Source organism: Emys orbicularis, chromosome 7 (genome assembly GCF_028017835.1).
Source record: "Emys orbicularis isolate rEmyOrb1 chromosome 7, rEmyOrb1.hap1, whole genome shotgun sequence".
Lineage (NCBI taxonomy): Eukaryota > Metazoa > Chordata > Testudines > Emydidae > Emys > Emys orbicularis.
This window is the reverse complement of record NC_088689.1, coordinates 58,768,048-58,794,645: the sequence shown is the minus strand read 5'-3', so window position 1 is coordinate 58,794,645 and position 26,598 is coordinate 58,768,048.

The window sequence follows — 26,598 nt, the reverse complement described above, 5'->3', positions numbered from 1 at the left end:
CCTTATAGTAAGGATTCAATATGGAACAGGCCAGATTTCTTATGATTACTTTGGTTAGGATGGGGCCATTTCTCTGTTCTGTATGTGGCTTCCTAATTTGCATGTAACTTTTAGCTTGGATTCATTGTGTACATGAGGATCCCTTCTGCTAGCGTGAAGATACTGTTCTTGAATAAAATGCTTATTCAGCATACTTTATTCAAAAGAGTGAGTGGCAACTGTCAAATTCCGTTCCACTTTCACAAAAGACCCCTCCTCATTCTGCTCCACGTTTCCCTCCAATGTCAAAATAGCTCAGGAAAACTCCACAGGCAGGAAATAAGTTTGTAACTTCAGCTTGTGTTTATTTAATATTTTACCAGTTGTGCTGTTATGCCATTGATAACGTTTCATCTCAGAATCTTGTTTTCAAATCAGGCAAACTGAATTTCAAACAGTCCTTTTATAAAACCTGTCGATATCAGATTAAGGCTGGCAGCTGTTAGCTAACGAGAGATTACTTCTATCAGTAGCAGAATAACTACAACTGTCACCTGTGTGTTTTTGATATTGGAAACACTGTTAGCTTGATTGCTTTCCCTGGGTGCCCAATCTCGTTTCCTGGAATCTGCAATGTTTGGACAGAATAACTACAGATAATCCTGCTTTAAAGAGCATTGATTTATAATGTGGTCACTTTTTCGGATATTTGTTTCATTGTTTTGAACTAATATAATACAGTAAATGTATAGCATGTCATTTACAGACTAGTCATCAGGTCGTAAAATTAACAGATCTTTATCCAGAATAAAAAACTATTGTGGCACCATGGAGGTATAAACTCAATGCAAAGAAAAGACAAGATGTATGATGCTGACTGGCTTCTCTGAAAGGTTATAAGAATGTTTACATTATCAATATATCAAGAAAGTAGAATTGTTTTCCTAGTATTTGCAAATGAAGACTTTTTTCCCTTTTAATGTCCACTTGAAGAAAACCTAGCTGTCATCCAGCTGTAATAATTCTGGTGGCAAAATTTATATCTGACTCAAATCCTGCCACTACCCTAACCACACACTGAGGAAAGAATTATGACAAAACACTACACAGGTGTCAAGGGTACAGAAAAACACTTAGTCTTCTCAAGCACAAAACGACTGACAACTAATTTACACAATCACACTTGTCTTTACTGTTACCTTGTACCTTTGCAGATGAAAGCCTTCTGGAACAATATGTTCAATGGCTTTCTAGTCATCCCTATGTATGCAACTCAGTCATCCCTATGTAGCAACTCAGACCAGCTGTAAGCCTGCTGTGTGCTCCTGGAACCAGGATCTTGGACCAAAATGTGTCTCTTGGTCTTAATATGGCACTGCAGAATGGAATACCTTTTCTGCTTCACAGGCTAAAGACAGAATCTAGTAGTCTAATCTCACTCATGGAGATTCTTAATCCTGATCTTTCCTTTTTAGTTTTGAGAGAGCCTACAGTATAAACTTGCCAACTTTTACTAAATTTGTCCCATCACATAAATATGATCCAATTTTCTAATTAATTATATTAGCTTAATTCTTTTTCTTTTCAATGCACCTGGTACAACCCTTCCTCTGGAATGGATTAGAATCATAGAATATCAGGGTTGGAAGGGACCTCAGGAAGTCATCTAGTCCAACCCCCTGCTCAAAGCAGGACCAATCCCCTACTAAATCATCCCAGTCAGGGCTTTGTCAAGCCTGACCTTAAAAACCTCCAAGGAAGGAGATTCCACCACCTCCCTAGGTAACCATTCCAGTGTTTCACCACCCTCCGAGTGAAAAAGTTTTTCCTAATATCCAACCTAAACCTCCCCCACTGCAACTTGAGACCATTACTCCTTGTTCTGTCATCCGCTACCACTGAGAACAGTCTAGATCCATCCTTTTTGGAACCCCCTTTCAGGTAGTTGAAAGCAGCTATCAAATCCCCCCTCATTTTTCTCTTCCGCAGACTAAACATTCCCAGTTCCCTCAGCCTCTCCTCATAAGTCATGTGTTCCAGCCCCCTAATCATTTTTGTTGCCCTCCGCTGGACTCTTTCCAATTTTTCCACATCCTTCTTGTAGTGTGGGGCCCAAAACTGGACACAGTACTCCAGATGAGGCCTCACCAATGTCGAATAGAGGGGAATGATCACGTCCCTTGATCTGCTGGCAATGCCCCTACTTATACAGCCCAAAATGCCGTTAGCCTTCTTGGCAACAAGGGCACACTGTCGACTCATATCCAGCTTCTCATCCACTGTAACCCCTAGGTCCTTTTCTGCAGAACTGCTGCCTAGCCATTCGGTCCCTAGTCTGTAGCAGTGAATGGGCTTCTTCCGTCCTAAGTGCAGGACTCTGCACTTGTCCTTGTTGAACCTCATCAGATTTCTTTTGGCCCAATCCTCTAATTTGTCTAGGTCCCTCTGTATCCTATCCTATCCTACCCTCCAGCGTATCTACCACTCCTCCCAGTTTAGTGTCACCAGCAAACTTGCTGAGGGTGCAGTCCACGCCATCCTTCAGATCATTAATGAAGATATTGAACAAAACCGGCCCCAAGACCGACCCTTGGAGCACTCCGCTTGATACCGGCTGCCAACTAGACATGGAGCCATTGATCACTACTCATTGAGCCCGACGATCTAGCCAGCTTTCTATCCCCCTTATAGTCCATTCATCCAGCCCATACTTCTTTAACTTGCTGGCAAGAATACTGTGGGAGACCATATCAAAAGCTTTGCTAAAGTCAAGGAATAACACATCCACTGCTTTCCTCTCATCCACAGAGCCAGTTGTCTCGTCATAGAAGGCAATTAGGTTAGTCAGGCATGACTTTATGAATCCATGCTGACTGTTCATGATCACTTTCCTCTCCTCTAAGTGCTTCAGAATTGATTCCTTGAGGACCTGCTCCATGATTTTTCCAGGGACTGAGGTGAGGCTGACTGGCCTGTAGTTCCCCGGATCCTACTCCTTCCCTTTTTTAAAGATGGGCACTACATTAGCCTTTTCCCGGTCATCCGGGACCTCCCCCGATCGCCATGAGATTTCAAAGATAATGGCCAATGGCTCTGCAATCACATCCGCCAACTCCTTTAGCACCCTCGGATGCAGTGCATTCAGCCCTATGGACTTGTGCTTGTCCAGATTTTCTAAATAATCCTGAACCACTTCTTTCTCCACGGAGGGCTGGTCACCTCCTCCCCATGCTGTGCTGCCTAGTGCAGCAGTCTGGGAGCTGACCTTGTTCGTGAAGACCGAGGCAAAAAAAAGCATTGAGTACATTAGCTTTTTCCACATCCTCTGTCACTAGGTTGCCTCCCTCATTCAGTAAGGGGCCCACACTTTCCTTGACCACCTTCTTGTTGCTAACATACCTGAGAAACCCTTCTTGTTACTCTAAACATCTCTTGCTAGCTGCAACTCCAAGTGTGAATTAGCCTTCCTGATTTCACTCCTGCATGCCTGAGCAATATTTTTATACTCCTCCCTGGTCATTTGTCCGATATTCCACTTCTTGTAAGCTTCTTTTTTGGGTTTAAGATCAGCAAGGATTTCACTGTTAAGCCAAGCTGGTCACCTGCCATATTTACTATTCTTTCTACACATCAGGATGGTTTGTTCTTGCAACCTCAATAAGGATTCTTTAAAATAAAGCCAGCTCTCCTGGACTCCTTCCCCCTCATGTTATTCTCCCAGGGGATCCTGCCCATCAGCTCCCTGAGGGAGTCAAAGTCTGCTTTAGGACTGGATTAGGAGATTTGTATTTGAGACGTCTGAATAAATATTCCAAAAAGCTTTCTCTTTGGCAATTTCTAAATCAAATTCATTCTGCTAATATGCATAACCATTTAGATCAGTTTTCCATCAATATATAATCCATTTGGATTTAAACCACAATAAAATCTTTCATATATAGCTATAGGCACTCTAGAATTAACTGCGATAACAGTCAAATAATAAAGGCACTAAGCAGTATACAGTATCATATACAGGAAACAAATTAACCTAGCTAGCCAAGAAATCAAACCTGCAGAAGAAATCTCTTTCCATTCTTCCAGTTATGCATATCCTCACTTTTCCTCCCAAACTCTATCAAACAGATAGCATTAGTGCAAACAACTCTGTGTTCTCAAGCATATTCATGAAGAGAGAATCTCTGCTCCAATCACATGTACATTTGCATTGAACTTAGGTGGCCAATCATGGATCTGGTAAATGGAATCACCAGAAAGATTCAAGGGAATGTGTGTAGTGAACCCTTCACAAGCAATTCAAAGAGAGAAATTTGTTTGCAAAATCATTTGCTGAATTCTTTGAAACGGAACAAGACCCTACTTCAACAAATGGCTTAAGTATGTGCTTAACATTAAGTTCATGTACAAGGCCCACTGAAGCCAATGGGACTCAAGCACATGGTTACATACTTTGCTAAATTGGGGCGCAAATAACTAAAAATCACAGGCTGTTCACAAATGGGGGCTAGGAGGGAAGGGTTCAGTTTGCTGATTTAATTGTTCATTATGAATTACTTGGGCAGCTCTGTTTAGTTATTATCACTGTAGTGCCTAGGAACCCTAGTCATGGATCAGATCCCCACTGTTAGGTGCTGCACAAACACAGAACAAAAGGATAGTCTATTCTCCAAGGAGCTTATAGTTGGTGGAAGCTAGGGCGCACATGAACCAAGTGACTTAGCTAACAGCAGGTGGGCTTTGTGGAAAGCAGCAGACAGATTGTATAAAAAAAATCCCTGTCAGATTTTCAAAGCTCATCATGAATAGGAATGTAATGTTCTGCTATGTCCCCAACTACTATGATGTAGTTTTAAAGTAGGGAAAAGCATATTTTTCAGGTGACAATTCCACCACTGTAGATAATACCAAATTTAATGCAAGCTTTTGCTGGCAAAAACTGACTGTATCTAGGTGTGTTTTTTTTTGTAGGGGGTTGTAGAAATTTTTACAACTTTGCCATTTATGCAGAAATAAAATACACAAAAGCAGCTTTAAAGTTTTTTTTCCCAGCCAAACCTACATTTGATCTTAAACAGTTAAAAAAAAAACACCCTAATGAAAACAGTAGTTTATTTTTGGACAGTTTCCCCATCAGTGAGGCTGTTTTCACAATGCTCATGAAATGTACCATTTAATTTGTTCCATGCTACAAAATCTTTGTAGCTGCAGAATCTTGCCTTCAACCCTAATTAACAAAATTGATTTTAATTAAAATAAGAATGGAGAGCTAACTTTATGCTCGTCTCCCTGATGCAAAATGCCAACTTTATCCTCATTTTAAACCACATATTTTAAATAAAATCTCTTCTTTCCTACTCCTCCACAGCTGCCAAATCTCGCCTGATATCCAGTTTTAAGCCATGCTATGCTGTAGTATGCACAAAGGCAACATTTTATTTTTAATATATATATGAAATGAGATTTTCAAGAAAACCTATGGAATATGGATGCCTAGTTTCCTTCAAAATGAATGGAAGTGGGCGTCTAGATCTTCTAAGTATCTTTGAAAATCTCTCCTATAATAATGTTATGGAAGTGCCACCAGTTAATACTGTTGCTTATACACTGTGTTCAGGTTTTTTAGTGTGCGAACAAGTGTTAAATCTTGGAAGACATGCAGTGTTGTTGTTTTTTGATATATAAGGTTCTGTGTAAAGAAAGTGGTCCTTACAGCAGGAGATGAGAGAGCATCAGGAGTGTTTAATTTCTGCCTTCGTCTTCTGATTAGAGTTGATTCTTGGGACATAATTGCTCCTTAGGAACCAGACATTGGTTTGGGTCTGAGATTCCTGAACAAACAGATTGGCCTGAATGATGTCTGACCACATCTGTTTCAGGACTGGTGTATATGCATAAATAGTATAAATTACACTTAAAATATACCCAGACACTGCCTCAATAATTTTTCCTCCACTGGGAAACTGACCTGAAAGGCTCCAGCCATCTGACACTGCACATCAAGGGGTGATGCTGGTGTCAGAATGGAACACTGATGTCAGCAAAGGGACAATAATATTTTTGTGAAGTTGGGTTAAATAGAAACAGCAACCTCTCCCAGTTCATTTAAAAGCTGATGTAAGCATTTTCGTTTTCAGCCCTGTCTCCATGCTGAAGAGGACAGGGCCAATTGGAGTGTTCAGTGCCATCAGAAAGAGGTGATTTCCAAGGACAAACAGCTGTGTACCACTCAGAACCGACACAATCCAAAATGAATGTGGAGTTCATTGCAGCTGTAGGTTTCTTAACATGCCAGCGTGAGAATGCAATGTAATAGCCTTTCATGAACACTCATCTTTGCATGACACATCCCTCAAGGTTTTAAATGTTGGTTCGAGAATGTTTCAGGAAAGCATTTTAAATAATAAATACATTTATTGGTCCGAGACTTTCAAAATTAGGAGCCTAAAATTTGGCCCCCACATGTATATTTAGAGACCTAAATACAGGGCCTGATTTTTTTCAAGAGGACTGTCAAGGCTGTATCCCCACTTTGAATTTTAGGGTACAAGTGTGGGGGCCTGCATGAGGACTTCTAAGCTTAACTACCAGCTTAGTTCTGGTCCGCTGACACCATTCCCTTCCCTGGCAAGCTTTGAGAAATCTTTCATCAATTCCCTGGTGAAAACAGATCCAAATCCCTTGGATCTTAAAACAAGGAGAAATTGACCCTTCCCCCCTCCTTCCTTTCACCAACTCCTGGTGAATACAGATCCAACTCCTTGGATCTAAAAACAAGGAAAAATCAATCAGGTTCTTAAAAAGAAGGCTTTTAATTAAAGAAAAAGGTAAAAATCATCTCTGTAAAATCAGTACGGAAAATAACTTTACAGGGTAATCAAACTAAAAGAGCTCAGAGGACCCCCCTCTAGCCCAGGTTCAAAGTATAGCAAACAAAGATAAACACTCTAGTAAAAGGTACATTTACAAGTTGAGAAAACAAAGTAAAACTAAGACGCCTTGCCTGGCTTTTTACTTACAAGTTTGAAATATGAGAGACTTGTTTAGAAAGATGGGGAGAACCTGGATTGATGTCTGGTCCCTCTCAGTCCCAAGAGCGAACAACCCCTTAAACAAAGAGCACACACAAAAGCCTTTCCCCCCCCCCCAAGATTTGAAAGCATCTTGTCCCCTTATTGGTCCTTTGGGTCAGGTGTCAGCCAGGTTACCCGAGCTTCTTAACCCTTTACAGGTAAAAGGCTTTTGGAGTCTCTGGCCAGGAGGGATTTTATAGTACTGTACACAGGAGAGCTGTTACCCTTCCCTTTATAGTTATGACAAGGGCGGAGAACCCAGCAGCTCCCACAGGCTTCAGCTGTTCCCCTTCTCTTAGCCTAGTCTGCCCTTTGATGAGCTCTTGGGTCAGGAACCACCCTTCTTGGATGACTTGGCAGGCACCTAGCACATTCCAAGTAGAAGGACCGGATTTGAGGAATGCTAAAACCTATGCTTGCTTATGGCATTACGTCTCTTAAACACCTAGGGTGAAGTTTTCAAAAGGACTCAGCTCCTAGCATAACTCATTGGGAACAATGAGGGCTGCTGGACCCTGGTAGTTTGAAAATCTGGCCATCTCATTTATGTGCCTAAGTGAGAGCTGTTAAATCATGAGTTCTTTTTAAAAACCTGGCCCCTGTAAAACTACAGCTAATAAACTAGCAAGAGTAAAATAAACAGGTCATGCCTACCCTTTTAAAAATGTTTGTTGTGTGTAAAGGAGCAGCTGAACACAAATGTTGTTCATCTACATAAAAATAGAAAAATGTGGGGGGGAGGGGACGAGTCACAATTCGGTCTTTGTTCTGCGCCTCGTTTAGTCAGGATTACAAAGTGCCATTCCACCCCTAAAATGCTGGGTTTTTTGGAAAGGACATGAAAACAATTACTTTCTCCCCTATCTGAATATCTCATGTTTGGAATGTGATTAATGATGAGTCTGGAAAAAATAATATTGATCTTGAAGATTTCTCTTTCCTCCTCATCATAAGGCCATTTTTATTGGGTATGTTTCCTCAAATCTGAGTGATGGGTTATTACACTTGTTCTGAGGATGTGACTGGAGACTCGTGGTGGTCAACTGCACTCTTTTTTGTGGGACAAAGAGGAACTCAGTCACTGTACGGGCCTGTTTCCTTCTTGTTTCCATCCGCTAAATGGCATTACAAGACCTACAACACTGTATGACTTACTTAATGCTGCTTTCCCATGTGAGCCGTTGCATTGTGCATGAAAATGAAAGTAGTCCTCTGATTTGTAAATGGAAGAAATGGAAATGTTTGAGAACCCCTGGATTATTATAACATTGCTTCTAGCCACATCGTCATGAGCACTTTGTAGAGAAATACTCCGCAAGTCAAACTAAGTGGCTACAAATAACTTGGTTTATCTGAACTACCTTGTTCCGTAAATTCCAAAGAATTCAAGGAGTATGCCTATTGTCTGTTCCCTCATGAATAAAGTTTTGCTTTGGGAAAGGTGATCTGGGGCATATATAATATGACTATTTGGGGGAGTGAATGGAGAATTATTCTGTGTGTCAGGTAGAGAGGTTGCAGATAATCAAAAAGTGGTTAGTATTTAAAGAAATTGTCATTGAAAGTGTTAATGGTAATTTAAAATATATTGACTCAAAACCAAGACTGTTTTTAATTAGATTGGGTCTTAATTATATTTATATTTCCCTTAAATTCTTTGTTTTAACATTTTCTTTTTCCTGTCTTTTCTCTTTTATATTCCCCTGTTGTGAAATATCATAAAATAATAAATATGTTCAAAGTGTTGTAATGTTGCTGCATTTCACTCTGTAATTGTAGAATCCTGCAGCAGCCTGGCAGATGCAACACTTGCTGCTCTGGGTGTCCCTAAACCTCTGACTGTCAGAAGCTAGGACTGGATGACAGGGGATGGATCACTCGATATTTGCCCTGTTCTGTTCATTCCCTCTGAGGTATCTGGTATTGGTCACTGTTGCAAGACAGGATATGGGTATAGATGGACAATTGGTCTGACCCAGTATGGCCATTCTTACATTCATTGAAGTCAATCAGAGACTTTAAATTGATTTCCATGGAAGCCCATCTTCAGCAGAAGTTGCTTGACTCAGAGCTGTATGTGGCTCATACATTGCATTTATGAGTGATGCATCTGTCTGTTTCATAGCTACAAGTGCAGCAATTGTATCAGCAGAAGCTGAGAGTTTGTTCCTTTGTTTTTCAATAATTCTCCTCTTAAATAATTGAGTGAGTGGTGTGATTAAATTTATATGAACTTGTATGCATTTGTGTGTGTTTATATATAATATATAATGAAATGTAATCATCGACACTGGGAGACATTCAAATATCCTAGATTCTGGATGACCAACTTTTTTTTAGGTTGCATTAGCACCCTCCACATCCTCACATTAATATTGAAAAGGCAGAACAGCAAAAGCCCTGAGTCTTCTGTCCTTGTTATAGTTTTAGATGCCTGCTGGTCATGTGGCACCAGACCTCCATGTATACATATACTGGTTAGCTGTGTCTTGGATTTTATAACAGCATGCTTCCTTTAGCATATAATAAAAGAAATGGTCAGGAACATATCTTATCAAATTATATTATGCTTTCTCTAGGTTTGCATTTTTGTGTTGACAAATAGCGCAGCAGATTAGTGTGTTAGCATAAATGAAGTGAAGGTGGATTTAATAGCAGTTAAGGGATGGTATTAAAAATGTGTGTGTGAGAAAGAGAAACAAACATATTTGCTCACTTGATCACTGATTAGACAAGGTTGGCACTTTAGTGACAACCACTTTAAGTTCTGGTATTGAGTAATATCACCCAACACTTTTCCAGCCACTGGGGCCAAATTCAGTGCTGGAATCAGCAGGCACAACTCTATGGGCATCAGTGTTGAAACCCCATATCCAGAGGTCTGAGGAATGTCAGACCTGGCCCATTTCTAGATGTAGATAAAGTATGAAAATATCTTCCTTTAAAATATGAGATTAATCAAACTGTTTTACTCAGAGATAATATTAAGATAGTCTAGTTATTACATCCCTTGTCCTCAATTTGGCACAGGATATCAAGCTAAGTGTTAAGATGAGCATTTTGATAATGAAAAGGTAGGGTAGGCCAACTTATTACAGAAAAGATGAGGCAACTGGGATACTGTGCTATGGCAACATGTTCCCCCAGGGTGAAATCCTGTTCCTACTGAAGGCATTGGGAGTTTTGCCATTGATTTCAATAGTGCCAAGGTTTCACCTCAAGTGTCACAATGTCACTGTCTTGGGGAGTATGAATAAAGATGCATCAATATGATGAGGTTAACTTGTCCTGCAGAGACATTTTGTCATCCCTTACTTTTGTGTGTGAGAATTAGTGAGAGAGAGAGAGAATTGTTCTGAGCTGCAAGAAAAATCAAGCTATAGAAATGAAGTGAAAAGGTGTAATTCTCACCAATGCTAAGAGTAATCAGTTTTGTCAGAGCACTGATGGGGCTAATTTTGTGTTAGGTAAGAGGGAATGGAAAGTAGTAATAAGGGAAATCCTTCCCTCTTTGTGTCCAATTTACTATGTAAAGAAAAGCGTTTATCCTGGATCTAATACAATACAGCTTTAAGGCAAAGGGATTGGCTGACTCAGAGAACTGGCAATGAGAAATAAAACTTTGTCTTTAGGTTACCAGCTGGAAACCATCCCAGATGGCACTAACGAAATAGTGTTACCGTCTGGTGTCTCTTTGCTGACCTGCATGAACATTTTTTGGTCATCTCAACCCTGTTCCAAGAGGACAGGTGTCCCCATCACAAGGATCACCTCCACTATTGGCACTGTTGCTCTTCTTGACAGTGTAAGTAAAGGCCAAAGACTGAATGGGCCTGGGTACTGAACTACATTCTCACTGCTCGGGATGACACTAAGTCAGCAGGGAAGGCACATTAGCAGTACAGCATGAGAAATCTTGTACTGCCAATGTGCATGGCATACTCATACAGTAAGGAAATAGAGGGCTTCAGTCCCTACAGCTATTTGTCACAGAATTCAGCTATGGTCCATAGAAATGAAGTGAGGATTATTTAGGCATAAAGCAGTATGTGCACAGTATTATGACAGTGAGAGAGAGGTGTTGATAACGAGGAAATATATCTGAATTCCAGTAGATGCAAGGGTAGGTCTTTGCAACCAGAATAACGACAGAAAGAAAATGTTGCACCACATTTAAAAGGAACAGACAGCCTCAGCACTCCAAAATATGTAAATGCCTTTGCTCTGAGCATTTATAGTGCTTTTGTAGTAAACAGATTTGAAAGCTAAAGTAGGTAGAGTGCTAAAAATGTAGTGTAAGTGCCATGAATATATAATTATTTGGTGGTTTGAGTTATTGTGCACATTGCCTTATTCCCAGTCCTATGCTATCCGGATTCTATGCCTGGTTCACTGATAGACTTCCTATGTGACCTGGGGCAAGTCTCCTAACCTTTCTTTGTCCTAGTTTTCCCATCTGTAACATGTGGATACTTCCCTATGTCGTAGGGGTATTGAAAGGTTCAACTAGTAAATGTTTGTAAAGCACTAAATTCACATAACTTTTAGCGTGGGTGCTTTGTGGTAGAAAGGAAAGCTATGTAAAAAGTTCAAGACACTTTACAGAGAAATTTCTTGTGACTCCATAGTTAAGATTGAGTTCCATTTGACACTTAGTGTGGATTCAAATTCTTTGGTGTTCACAGACAAAAGACTACTATAAAATGGAATTAAGGTTGAAAGTACATATTAGTAACTTAAAGATGATAAAGCATTATAGGCTGTTGTAATTGCTCCAAATCAGGCATTATAAACCCAGAGAATTCAGACTTAAGGTTGCACTTAAAAATGACCTGAACATGTTAAATTAAGATATGCACAGAAAAGGCACCCAACCAGCCTTAACTCTGCCCTGTAGTGACACAATGCAATACTCATCCAATTATGATTAAGGAAAGTTAGCATTCTTGGTCCCAGATGAGATTAAACTGATTTTTAAAGACACCTATTTTATCTCCTCATGGTGTCCCTACAGGGCAGAGTTAAGAGTGTTTGTTTGCATAGGGTGGGTTGTGACTTCAATGGGCTATACAGAGCACGAGCCAAGTTGTACATGTCCTGCTCATGTGAGGAGTCCCACTAGACCTAAAGCTGCTCCCACTTGCATCAGTTTAATACCGTTATCACACCATTGACTTTAATGGAGTAACTCTTGATTTACGCTGATTTAAGTCAGGAGAAGCAAGCTCATTGACTTCAATGAAACTGTTGATTAAGGCAGATGGGATCTGAACCAAAATAACTCATGTCTTTTTTTACCTACTGTATGTACCAAAAATAGTAATACTTGTATGACTCCTTACCTAAGCAAAACATGCATTGTCTACAACTGGATTTTTGCCTGAGAAAGGAAGATAGTCCTACAGGGTTGCGTCCTCCAGGATGTGCTGGTGCAATAGTAGGGATGCTATTGCAGAATGATTGGGTGGACAAATAGAACGATCATTTTAAAGGAATCCAACATTTAGCTTTTCTAAGATCTTTGTTGATCTTCTCAACAAATTCACAACTTATTTTATTGTTTAAAATAATTAATGACAAGCCATCAGTGCACATGGAAGCCCATACATGGAGAACGGAAGTGAGTGGCTTTTTGAAACATGCATCATCCAAGGAAATACCATATGAGCATGGAAGCTCTGAGGAACCCAATGCAGCTGTTTAGTAAAATCAAGGAGGAGTTTGGAGAGTTGAGGTGTTTCAGGAAGCAGAAGTTAGGGATGTTGGAAGTGGATGGAAGGCTTTCTGTATCTATGCTCCAAAAAGGAAACACATTCATCACAGCCAGTTTTAATGCATATTTAAGTTATAAAATATGTTGCTAAAATAGATTATCTTTTCACATCAGGTGATATTGTCTGAGAAACATTTGTATGTGAATGGAGAAAGAAAAGATTTTTAATAGCTGAGCATGTACAGTTACAATGAGAGTGAGGTCCAGTACAAATTACCAAGTCACATAATGTAATGTGCTCCAGGTAGGGGACAGAATTGGGCAAAACTCTGCATGTTTAGTTAATATACTTTGAAAAATGATGTGAAAGTGAAAATGGTTTTACAAATGCAATTCAAATTACAATGATCAATACAGCAAATGTTTGGAGGGAAATCTCATCCCTCCTCTCGCATTTGCTCCCAGGGGATACGTACATCCTCAAACTCAGCAGAACTAGTGTATTTCCTGTCATTTGTGGGGCAGAGAGTACGAATGGGGAGAGCCTGCAGATCCCTCCTTTGCCCTAAGGAGCTGTACTTTGCAGTGCTCCATTTGGAGACTAGCTGGTGTGCAGTGATTATGGAGGCTACCACCACCCTATGTCAGCTGTTGAGTGACTGCACTTGAGCTATTTGGCACCATTTTGCTCCTCCCTTCAACAACCACTGAACAAATCTTTTTTAATTGGACTTTACCCAAGAGAAGGGATTTCAGCCCATTACACCTATATCATATTAACTTAATGTTAACGTAGTGTATCTACAGCTAACAACAAACAACAACAAGATGGTACTTGTGTCCATTGTCAGGGTATTATTTGAAACTATGTTGCATTTCAATTGCCATAGTTATTGTGTATATTATGGAAAGTAAGAGATTTTCCCCCTTACTTTTTCTCTGCCAATGGGAAATACATTACAGGACATAATCGATTAGGTTTCAATGATTAACTGTCATTCAATCATTGTCGTTTTTACATTAGAGACACTGAAAGAATCAACATTATATATTACTGAGTGACCTAAACAATGTGATCTATTGTTTCTTCTCTTTGAGGATATTTTGCTCAAGCTGATAGTCTCACTGAAACCCAAGAAAGAAACTGCAGAAATGTAAATAGGCCTATATCATCCTACATTATTTATGTGTTTATTCAAAATCTGCTTTTATTGAATAGACTTGATATTCTCTTTAGGAAACTGGTGTGATTGGATATTAATTTATTTCCTTCCACCTCTCCTGAGTCACTCTCACCACAGATTACTTTGCTTTGCAAAGCTAGTCATGGTCAGTCCAAGAAAGGAGACTTTTTCTGCATTATTTTATCACATTTTAAGATAGCACTTTAATAAGGACAACACTTTCCTGCATCATTATTCATTTGCTTCTCCCTAGACATTACACAGAGGAAAAGATTTGAGTTTCAGATGCACAGCATGTATTGCAGATTACCTGCTGATGTGACTGCATGACCAAATTTTGTAGTGGATGTTTTCATGATGAGAAGTGTAACACATTGCAGATTAGAATTTGGACCAATGGTGGTTTAACTTCAGTGTGCCCAGACTTCTGATTCAGTTTTAAATAAGCATCCAAAAGGTTGAATGCTCTGAACTTTACACTAACTATGCAAATCTCTGGAGTCCACAAAATCAAACTGGAAAGCTCACCAGAATAGCCTGTCATTTGGTATTTCCATCACTTCCACTACCACAAGAACATAAAGTCTCATAGTCTTTTAGAACTTCCAGTTCTGGTTCCAGCTGGGAATACCTACAAAAACAGGTTTCATCTTACAATATTTTGCCTTTTCTAGCTCCAGTTTTGGCCAGAGCCCCAGAAGTACAAACTCATGAAATGGGTGTTTAAGCTCTAATTGTATTAAAGATTAAAAATAGGTAAAGTATCAAAGTACAGAGATGTTGACGTACCCTTCCACAAAGAATATGCTTCTGGGGTACCGACCAACTCACTTGTATGGGCAATTATTGGATGACTCCTACCTGCTTGAGGGATTCACGTGTTGTTGTTTTTTTTTTTCCTGAGAAGCACTGCATTGGGAACATTTTGCAGTTGTGAATGGGGTGTGTAGACTGCTGATATGCTGGCCTCACCAAATTTAGTAATCTATTTCACACATTTCTAAAGTGCCCATCATTGTAATATCTGTAGTATTAGCATAATATCAATCTTGGAAATGTTGCCTTCTGTAAGTATTGCTAGGAAGGATGTCAAAGTACAGCAGTTCAAGAAGTAGCTGTGATACCAAGTAATTAGCACATGCTGTACCATTATGTAGGTTTCTAGGAAGTGGGTGTGAATAACAAATATATGCCGTGTTCTGCCCTTCATTTCTGGTGAGTAGAGCTGTCGACTGTGTGGAAATGTTAGCAGTGTGAAGTTTGGTTCATTAGGAACATCCTGAGATTACTAAATTTGTTGTATTTTGGGACCTCAAATCACATGTATGTGTAGTCTATTATATTTTCTAGACTGGGTAATCCAATCTGATTTTTTGTACATAGTAATCTGAAATGTTTTTTGCAAATGTGTGGGAGAGGTGTAATGGTAATTACAATTTAAAATTTCAGCAGAACAAGATGGGAGGGAAAATAGCATCTGAAATTAGTATTTGACAGTTTAGCAGATAAGAAACAGCTTTTTAATAATTCTCAAATACTTGTGTATTTAATACATCATTTTATTAACTTCTGCTAAATGTGATGTTTGTATTGTATGGACAAGTGAAATATCTATATCAGAAAAACTCAGATGTGTCATACACAGTCTGTTTTCTGTTCAGACAAGTTATGGAGACAGTGGATAACCTAATTTAGATTTATCAATATAAAGAAAGTTACTGGGTTTTTTTTTTTTATTTTTTTTTGTTATTTATACTGCAGCTATGAGATCAAGGACTGTGGAACCTGGAGGAAATTCATGCCATGGAGAAAAACATAAATGATCTACTTTAGGCAAACACTTTAAACTAACACAATTTGTAATTATACTGTCCAAAATTTGCTAAATTTCAAGTTTTTAATCTATTTTGTCAAATTGTCATTTGATAAAACACCTTTCAAATATGTCATAGAAAATGTTTCTTTACATTGTAATTTTATTTATATTTCACTTAAATATTTCTGGGTTTTTGATCAATGATGGAGCTGGCTGAAATTTCTGGACAATTGAAAAAAAAATTACAAAAATATCAAAACTTTAAAAGTTTGGAAAAGCTTTTTTTTTTTTTTTTTTTTTTTTTTTAATTACCATGAATTATTTTACTGTTTTTAAACAACTCTACTAGTATTATACGTTGGCAATGAATTAAATAGAAATAATTACTACTGTAATTTATTAAATAAGCAGACACATGCTCTATCCTTATGAAGACAGGCCCTTGAACCCACATGTAGTCGTATTTAGAGTCAGTGCAATTTGCACAGGAATAAGAGTAAATTTAAGTGGATACCTTTGTGAGATCAGAATCTAAGATACCATTTTCTGTTCAAGAACAGGATCCCAAACCAATCAATTTTCCTTGGTTCTATCAGAAATCTAAGTTGTGTATTTGAGAGCTAAGCACTAAACAATGATTCCCATCATTCTTCATTCCTGATTAGTAACTAGTTCTGTTTAATGAATAAAATACCCAACTCAACAAATGTGGAAGCCAGAGAACTGATTGCCAGTTTTGGATTGTATAGATCTTGTTTTAGGTTGGCAAGTAATATTGTCTCTTTTTAGTGATGGAGAAATTGTCACACCTTCTAGGTTTCAATCTGCTGGAGTTCCCTCAATTGTGAGTTACTGTGTTACCTCTCTCAACATCAGCAAGGGAGAGTTTTGCTATTGCAAAACTGTCAGCTCCCTGACACCCCAGCCCTGACAGCAAACTCTTCAGGACTCTGCTGGTCCAAACCTTGCATTGTTATGTGGAATCAGTAAACTCCAAATTCCTGAGTCCTCCAGAGAAATCTTTCTACAATGCATAGATTCTTCTTAATTTAACACTCCCAAAACCTTGTCAAATTTGCTGCTCCTTTAAAGAGACAATACACAGTAGCTTATTACCTTAGTTGGGGTTAACAAGCACTCTATTTTAATGAAACCACTGAGCTGCTTTATATTAAAAGTAAAGTACATTAATAAGAGGACACAGGTTTAATAGATCTCAAGTATAAGGAATAAAGATAGAAATGGTTACAAACAAACAGAAGTGAGAATATGGTTCTTAAAACTTCAATTTAATTTAAGAAACTAGAGCACCTTTGTGACATCCCCAGGGTACAATCTGAACTGTGGAATTGCTTTCGCCCCTTAACTCTCTAGCTCAGGATACCTCTGATTCTATTATCCTAGTGAAAAGCAGTCCCTCCAGGCTTCACTCTCACATAGCTATTAGCATGTGATGGCACACACAAAGTTACATGAATGCTCTCACAGCCACTCATGAATTGTATACAGGGAGACACCGGCAAATTCCCCATTCAGCCCCAACCTTGCACCCCAGAAATGTGCATCTTGCACTACTCAAGACCCTCTTGAACTATATAAGCTCATTAATTAGTTCTCCATATCATTAAAGAGTAGTGGATATGCACTAACCTTTGTAATCTGAATAGATTCCCCAGACACTTCAGTAAAAGCTCTGTGGCTTAGATTAAATATCTAAACAAGTTTCTTAACTACCAAATGATAGATTTCATACAGGCATAGAAGTAAGGATTAATTAATTACTTAAAGAAATAAAAGATAAAACAACAATCTAATTCCTGCACTTTTCCAAGGCTGCTAATCCTAAAAGCAGAACAGGTTGTCTTACCATTAGCTGCAATACACTTTACAGACTGACTCCTTTCAGCCTGGGACCACTCCTTCAGGTTCAGTGATTAGATAAAGTATCAGAGGTATAGCCGTGTTTGTTTTTGTGACTATAAACTAAGAGGAGTCCGGTGGCACCTTAAAGACTAACAGATTTATTTGGGTATAAAAATTTGTGTGGGTAAAAACCCACTTCTTCAGATGCATGGAGTGAAAATTAGATCCAGGCATAAATATTGTGACAGGTTCGGTCACAGAGACCCCCTTGGGACTGTCACCTGACATGCTGAGACTAACTCTGAGCCCATCTTCCCTGCCAGCTTGGGACTTCAGAACCCTGCCTTGTTGATCCAGATATGCTAATCTGCTGCAATACAGACCCAGGGTCTGACCTATGCCCCCAAAGCTGCAGACTTAACTGAAAACAGCTTAGCAAGTGCTCCTGTCTCTAGCACCCAGACACCCAGCTCCCAATGGGATCCAAACCCCAAATGAATCTGTTTTACTCTGTATAAAGCTTATAAAAGGTAAGCTTATAAATTTTCTGCCCTCTATAACACTGATAGAGAGAGATGCACAGCTGTTTGCTCCCCCAAGCTGTTTGCTTACTCTGGGTTCATTAATAAACAAAAGTGATTTATTAAGTATAAAAAGTGGGATTTAAGTGGTTCCAAGTAATAACAGACAGAACAAAGTAAGTTACCAAGCAAAATAAACAAAATACGTAAGTCTTAGCTTAATACATTTAGAAACTGATTACAGATAAAATATCACCCTCAGAGATGTTCCAATACGCTTCTTTCACAGACTAGACTCCTTCCTAGTCTGGGCCCAATCCTTTCCAGACCAACGTTGTGGCTTATGGCCTGGGTCCAGCAATCACTCAGACCCCCATAGTTACAGACCTTTGTTCCAGTTTCTTTCAGGCAGTTCTTCGGGGTGGAGAGGCCATCTCTTGAGCCATCTGAAGACAAAACGGAGAGGCTTCCAGGGACTTTTATATTCTCTCTCTTGTGGGTGGAAACCCCTTTGTTGTTCTGTGCAAAGTCACAGCAACAAGATAGAGGTTGTAGCCACCTGGGCAAGTCACATGTCCATAAATGATTCAGCTTTTTGCAGACCGATGCCATTGTTTACATGTTAGTTTGAATGTTCCTAGGAAAGGTCAGATGTGGATTGGTGTCTCCCAAAGTCCATTGTCAGTTAAGTGTTTCTTGATAGGACTGTTCTCAGTAAGTGCCCATTCTCAAGAAACTGACCAAATGCTTCACTGAGGCTACTTAGAATCAAACACATTGAGATACGAGTACATAGCCAATATTCATATCTTCAAATACAAAAATGATATACACATAAAGACAGCATAATCATAACCAGCAAATTACAACCTTTCTATAGTAACAGAGGGGTAGCCGTGTTAGTCTGAATCTGTAAAAAGCAACAGAGGGTCCTGTGACACCTTTAAGACTAACAGAAGTATTGGAGCAGATGCAAGGTACTTGCGTCTGATGAAGTGGGCATTCACCCACGAAAGCTTATGCTCCAATACTTCTGTTAGCCTTAAAGGTGCCACAGGACCCTCTGTTAACCTTTCTATAGACACCTTACTTGACCTTTTTTGTACAAGCTTTGGTGCATCTATAGGACCTTGGTTGCAACAATGATCTACACGGTCACAGTTAATGTCAGTAACATCACAAATATATATATATTGGCTTCATGTTTTAGTGATTAGATCATTGTTTATAAAGTGGGCAAAGATGGGGGTAGAGAGAGGTGGACATTTCCCAGACTCACCACTTGTTCCAGTAACAAATATATAACAAAATCTCATAATTCCATACACAATGTTGATGTACACAGTTTAGCAGGACACCAATACTTAGCAGATTATGACTTTTGAAATTATCTCAAGGCATACTTTGTACAAAATATATAATCATATAACAGTGGTGAATATGTGGGTACAAGGGGTTTCATAGGGTACAGTATATCTCACCCTTGTTCAAATAAGCTTTTTATCACCAGTCATTTTTCCTGCATCACTGATCAATTTTTTAGCCAGGTTCCTTCAGAGTTCAAAGTGCTCAGTTTCTTTGTCTCCTCAGGTGAAGGATAACTTGTTCTCTTTATAGTTCAATAAACCTTTGAAATGTATTCTTCTGAAGGATATCCCCAGATAATGTTCCTGTCCCCTGCTGGTTGTAGATGCCATGCTGTCTGGTGTAGACTTCATGCTTCTTCTTCCCCCTGATAGTGATTTTAACAATGCAAATGCAACCTGCAACCTCTGATAGAAACAAATAGCCCATTGAATGTGGCTACACCTGTTGTGAGCTGCTGGCCTCTTTTTTTTTTTTGTCCAGAGTTAATAAACTCCCCCTGGCTTGCCTGGTTTATATATGCTTTAGTCACGTATTTCCAGCACATCTGTAAGGACTTTCGTGAGTTAACCATGCATATCTCACACGAGAATAAGAGTGATTAGTGAGTTATTAGTTTTCCAGTAATATGTGCCATCTTTTGGGGGTAAATATCATGACAGTGTGCCATCTGGATTGAGGTGCTCTTAGGGTCACAGAAGGGTAAAGTATTTCCTGGAATAATTTGACTGAATGCACTTATACAAGACATGTATTTTTCCCAAAGAGGTTTGCCAGGGAGCTTAGATATGGGACTGGGAGTGAAAAGACCTGATTTGCTGTGAGAGTCTGGACAAGTCACGTAAGCTCAGTGAGTTTCCCAATCTGTAAATTAAACTAATCCTCTGTAACTATCTCTAGGGGTTTTGTGAGGTGGTAAAGAAGGGAAGCCGGGGGGGGGGGGAGGAGTCTGGGTTTGCTCCTTACTTTGAGCCCCAGCCCCTCTCAATCCCTATGCGTTCTTACCCTCTTCCCCCTTGGGTGGGGTACCTTCAGTCCTTAGATGCTGGGGGAGGGAGTGTCTCACCCCTGCTGGGGCAGGGTCTCCCTTACTTCAGTTCTCTGATCTTTCAAGTCTCCCAGCACACCTCCAATCTCCAGTCCTCTCTCCTTCTCCCTGTCTGCCTGAAGCGGGGGGGAGGGTTTATTAAGTTCCTGACAGGGCCTTAATTGACTGCAGGGGCTCCAATTAACCTGTAGCCACCCTCCCTAGTCTACAGGGAACCACACCTTAATTAGCTGAGAGGGAGATTTTGGAGGGTACCTAAGGGATTTGGAAGCACAAGTTCTATTGAAAATCAGTATGACTTGTGTTTCTAAATCATATAGGCACTTTAGAAAACTTTTCAGAGCTTTCATAGGATAATAGAAATGTAGGGCTGGAAGGGACCCCGAGAGGTCGATGAGTCCAGCCCCCTGTATTGAGAGCAGGACCAAGTAAACCAAGACCATCTGTGACAGGTGGGTGGTGTGTGTTGTTTTTTTTAAAAACCTCCAGTGATGGGGATTCCACAACCTTCCTTGAAAGCCAATTCCAGTGCTTAAATATCCTTATAGCTAGGAAGTTTTTCCTAATATTTAACCTGAATTTCCCATCTTGCAGATTAAACTGATTACTTCTTGCCCTACATGCAGTGGAATGGAGAATGATTGATCCACCTCTTTGGAACAGCTCTTAACATATGTGAAGACTGTCAAGTATCTTCTTTTTTCAGGACTAAACACCCACTTTCTTCTCAGAGGTCAGGTTTTCTGGACACTTTATCATTTTTGTTGCCCACTTCTGATCTCTCTCCAGTTTGGTGCATATCTTTCTTAAAGTGTGGTGCCTAGAACTGGACATGGTACTTCAGCTGAGGCTTCCATAGTACGAAGTTGATGGGGGCAAATACCTCCCGTGCCTTCATATAACACTCTTGTCAATACACCCCAGTATATTAGCCTTTTTTGCCATTTTATTGACTCGTATTCAGCTTGTGATCCACTAAAACCCTGAGATCCTTTTCAGCAATTCTACTGCCAACCAGCTATTACCCATATTGTAGTTATGTATTTTTTCCTCCTAAGTGTATTGCTTTGCACTTGTCCTTATTGATTTTCATCTTGTTGATTTAAGACCAATTCTCCAACTTGTCAAAGTTGCTTTGAATTCTAATCCTGTCCTCCAAAGTGCTAGCAACTCCTCTCATCTTGGTGTCATCTGCACATTTTATAAACATACTCCCTACTCCATTATCCAAGTGATTAATGAAAATATTGAATAGGACCATACCCAGGACAGACCCTTGTAGTGTTATGCTTATAAGAAGCACACAGGATCTTTTTCAGGGGAAAAGGCAATACGCCACATTTATTGAAGATACAACAATTAGCATATGCATTCAATCACACACACACACACACACACACACACACACACACACACTCTCTCTCTCTCTCTCTCTGTCCCGCCAGTCGATGTTATAATTACCAGTCCAGAGTCTGGATCAATCTAGTGGCCAGCTAGATTGATCACGGGTAGGGAGGAGCTGGGTTCTGTCAGTCATGACACTATGCTCTGGGGACGTCTTGGCAGGACAAACTCAAAGTTTCATGGCAAGGCACCCTGTTTATACAGTGATTTTCCTTCACTGGGACTTGTAGCGATGCCGAGTGGCCTCCCTCTGAGCGGGAGAGGGAGGGACTATTACACTCCCCTTGGAGGGCGGAGCCTAGATCGCCCTGCCCCTCTCACCAGAAGTACCGGGGCGTGACCGGAAGTATAAAAGGCAGGCCATGCAGCACAGTTGAAGCAGAGCCTGTGGAGGAGAAGGACGCTCTGCCCGTTCTGCTGCAGCCCAGAAGGGAAGCTACGCCTAGCTGTTCCCGGTCCCCAGATGGCGACGAGGATTGGCCCAGAGTGCCTGCCGCTGTGTACCCTGAGGAGCTGGAGGAGGCCTGGAGGCTTCAGATACCAAATCCCGGGGAGGCAGGAAGTGGCCCAGAGGCAGCCACAAAGCAGCCGGCTGCAGAGCCAGGTGTGGCTTGTTCTGCGTGTTGTGGCTGGATCCCTGCTGATGCAGGGGCAGCCAATCCTGCCCCTGCCAGGGCCCTGGGCTGGGATGTGGTGGAGTAGGGTGGGCCCACGTCCCCCTGCCACCCCATCCTGGGGTGGCTGACTCCCTGCACTGTGCAGGGAAGCTCTAGCCTTGAAGAAGGAGCCTCCCTTACCAGCTCACCCATAGACAGTTTGTTTGCTGGCTGCCTGAGCCCTGTCCAGGCTAAAGCCAGCCAAAAGACTGTCTGCTTGCTGGCAACCTGAGCCTACTCAAACCCAGGCCCAGCTCACCTGTAGACTATTTGTTTTCTGGGTGCCTGAGCTCCGCCCAGGCCACAGCCAGCCTTGATAGAGTCTAAGGGATGACAGTATGAGCCACGCAAACCCAGGCTAAAGCCTGAACTGTCAACTGTCAACTGACTATTGATCGCCCAGCCCTATTGTGGGCTTTTGGCTGTGCTGCGGACTCTGGTCCTGGCCAGACAGGACCAGCCTGAGTGGCCTCCCTCCAAGCGGGAGAGCGAGGAACCATTACACGACCAATGAGTTTTGCACCGTCATGCTGTAATCAATTGTTGTTTGACGAGTGCTTGTTTTCTTAAATTGTCCTTCTCATTCTTTATCTTGTTCTTTCATTAAGTCTCTCGGGGTCACCCCATGCTGGTTTTGATCACAGCTATCTTGTTCCTATTGATAGGTGCCTGTCTCATCTTTAGTGTTGTCAATCTGCCCTCTTCTGACATTTCAATAGGGACGTGTTGTAATCTTCTGGCACCCTTGCGTCTGTCCTCGGTTCCCCCCTAGAACATCTGGTTCGGTGATGGCCTTCACACTTATCTTCTAACATACACATTCCTCATTCACACACAAAACAGAATTGATTTACACAGAACATTTGAACAGGAACATCAAATTGCAATGCAAGAGAAAACAATCATTGCATTTTTACTTATTTTAAAATGCTAAACCTACAACAAAGTGGTGACCCTAAAAAGGTCGTTTACTGCCTTGAAATCAGCTCAGACACAGATTCTGGCTGATGCATCTTTACCACTGGCCCATTAGGCCATTCCTTTCTGCTATTCAAAAAGGGTGGCTGGCAGGATATGATCAAATCATACACCAATACATGCTACATTATTATCCTTTATCCTTCAATCCAAATGATATAAAATACAAACATAAAATTCTACTACTACAGTAGGACCCCTCTAGGTTGACAGGGAACCATTGATAACTACTCTTTGAGTTCAGTTGTACAACCATCTCATAGTAATTTCAACCAGACCAAATTTCCCTAGTTTCCTTATGTCCTGTGGAACTGTATCCAAAGCCTTACTAAAATCAAAATATATCACGTCTTACTGCTTTTTCTTATTCACTGGACCAGTAACCCTATCAAAGAAGGAAGTTGGGTTAGTTTGGCATGATTTGTTCAGAACAAATCCATGCTGGCTATTACTTATCACCTTAGGATCATCTAGGTACTTTCAAATTGATTGTTTAATAATTTGTTCCAGTATCTTTCAGGTGTCAAAGATAGCACGGTTAGCCTAAAATTCTCTGGTCCTCTTTGTTCCCCCTTTTTAAAGACAGGAACTACATTTGTCCTTCTTCAGCCCTCTGGGATCTCACCCATCCCCCATGAATTCTCTAAGATAATTGCTAACCATTCCGAGATGGCTTCTGAGGTGAATTTCATCAGCCCCTGCTGACTTGAATACATCTAACGTATCTAAGTATCTTTAACCTGTTCTTTCCCTATTTTTGGCTTGTATTCTTTCTCCCTTGTTTTGAATATTAATTGTTAAGCATCGGGTTACAATTAACTTTTTTAGTGAAGACTGAAGTAAAATAGGCATTAAACACCCCAGTCTTCTTGATGCCATCTGTTATTAGCTCTCCTTTGCTGCTAAGTAAAGGACCTACAATTTCCTTTATTTTTGTTGACATCTTTCATGAATCATGCTGCTTCCCATTCTTTCCTGTCCTGTAATCATTTATATTTTTGTCATTAAAATAAAAAATTATTTAAACAAAGGGGGTACACAGTATATTTTTATAATGTTCTGACGTATAACAGTAATACTGACAGTTGATATTTCTGATTAAGAGGTTTTATCTATATGTAATGTCTCCAAGATCATATAAAAAATAAACCCAATCTGAGTAGCAATATTCACTAAAGTCTGTTAATTAGGTCCTATTTTTCATCCTTCTTTATTATATTGATATCAAGCAGTGTCACTTTCTGATTACCTTTTGGCTGATAAGGATGGATGCAAGAGTATTTAATTCCTCAGTCAAGTTAACATTGTATCTTTTTGTGCCCTGTGAGCTGAGTCACATGTGCTATAGGATAACAGAAAAAAACAAGTGGTAAACAGGAGAAATGAGTGAAAAGCATGGCACCATTGCTAGGGGTTTTTTCGGGTTTTTTTTGGCCTGACTGTAACTGTCACAGATTAAAGATCCACAGATGGACAAAGAAAAAGAAAACATTTGTATTTTATCTTACTTGTTTCTAGGTCTTTTAATGAATGACCTAAGGGGGAGTTTGGGTATCATTTACATTTGCAGTAGACTCTGAGACACTGGAGTGAACAAGTTTCTCACCTTTACTGTAAGCTTGAATGTATCCCATGCTCAGGATGTAGGTCTTAAAACTCCTGATATGAGCTATATAGGAGCCAGCAGAACTGTTGAAATGGAAGGTAATGTTTGCATTAAGGCTGAGGCTTGGGCCGAATGGATGACTATCAAAGAGAGCAAGAGAGAGGCATGGACTGAGCATCACAACAATCTGTCTCAATGACTTTCTCCTTATCTGTCTACATCAAAATGTAGAGAATAAAAGAAGGCCCAAAACTGCTTCTGATGGATGCTTTAACCACTAAGAGACACTGCCTTCTTCAATGCTGACAAAAGAGGAAGGGAAGAACTCTACATGCCAATATGACTAGCTTTCTTTTTTAAATGGAGATGGGTTTCCCTTAATCTACCAAAACTGTTCATAGAGAAAAAAGAAACTCAGAAATACTTGACCCTGTGAACAGAAGATGACCATAAACAAATTAGGGAAATACAACCTAGATGAAGCTACTATAAGGTGGGTGCATAACTGGTTGGAAAACCATTCCAAGAGAGTAGTTATCAGTGGTTCACAGTCAAGCTGGGAGCATATCGAGTTGGGATCAGTCCTGGTTCCGGTTCTATTCAGTATCTTCATCAGTGATTTAGGTAATGGCATAGAGAGTACGCTTATAAAGTTCACAGACTATACCTAGCTGGGAGGGGTTGCAAGTGCTTTGGAGGATAGGAATAAAATTCAAAATGACCTGGACAAAGTGGAGAAATGGCCTGAAGAGAATAGGATGAAATTCAATAAGGACAAATGCAAAGTACTCCACTTAGGAAGGAACAATCAATACCACACATACAAAATGGGAAATGACTGCCTAGGAAGGGGTACTGCAGAAAGAGATCTGGGGGTCATAGAGAATCACAAGCTAACTATGAGTCAACAGTGTAACACTGTTACAAAAAAAGCAAACCTCATTCTGGGATGTATTAACAGGAGTGCTATAAGCAAGACACGAGAAGTAATTCTTCCACTCTACTCTGTGCTGATTAGGCCTGAAATTGAGTATTATGTCCAGTTCTGGGTGCCACATTTCAGGAAAGATGTGGAGAAATTGGAAAAAGTCCAGAGAAGAGCAACAAAAATGATTAAAGGTCTAGAAAACATGTCCTATATGGGAAGATTGAAAAATTTGGATTTGTTTTGTCTGGAGGAGAGAAGATGGGGGTGGGGGGTGGAAAGGGGACATAACAGTCTTCAAGTACATAAAGGTCGTTACAAGGATACAAGAAGGAGGGAGAAGAATTGTTCTCCTTAACCTCTGAGGATAGAACAAGACGCAATGAGCTTAATTTGCAGCAAGGGTGGTTTATGTTGGCCATTAAGAAAAACTTCCTAACTGTCAGGATGATTAAGCACTGGAATAAATT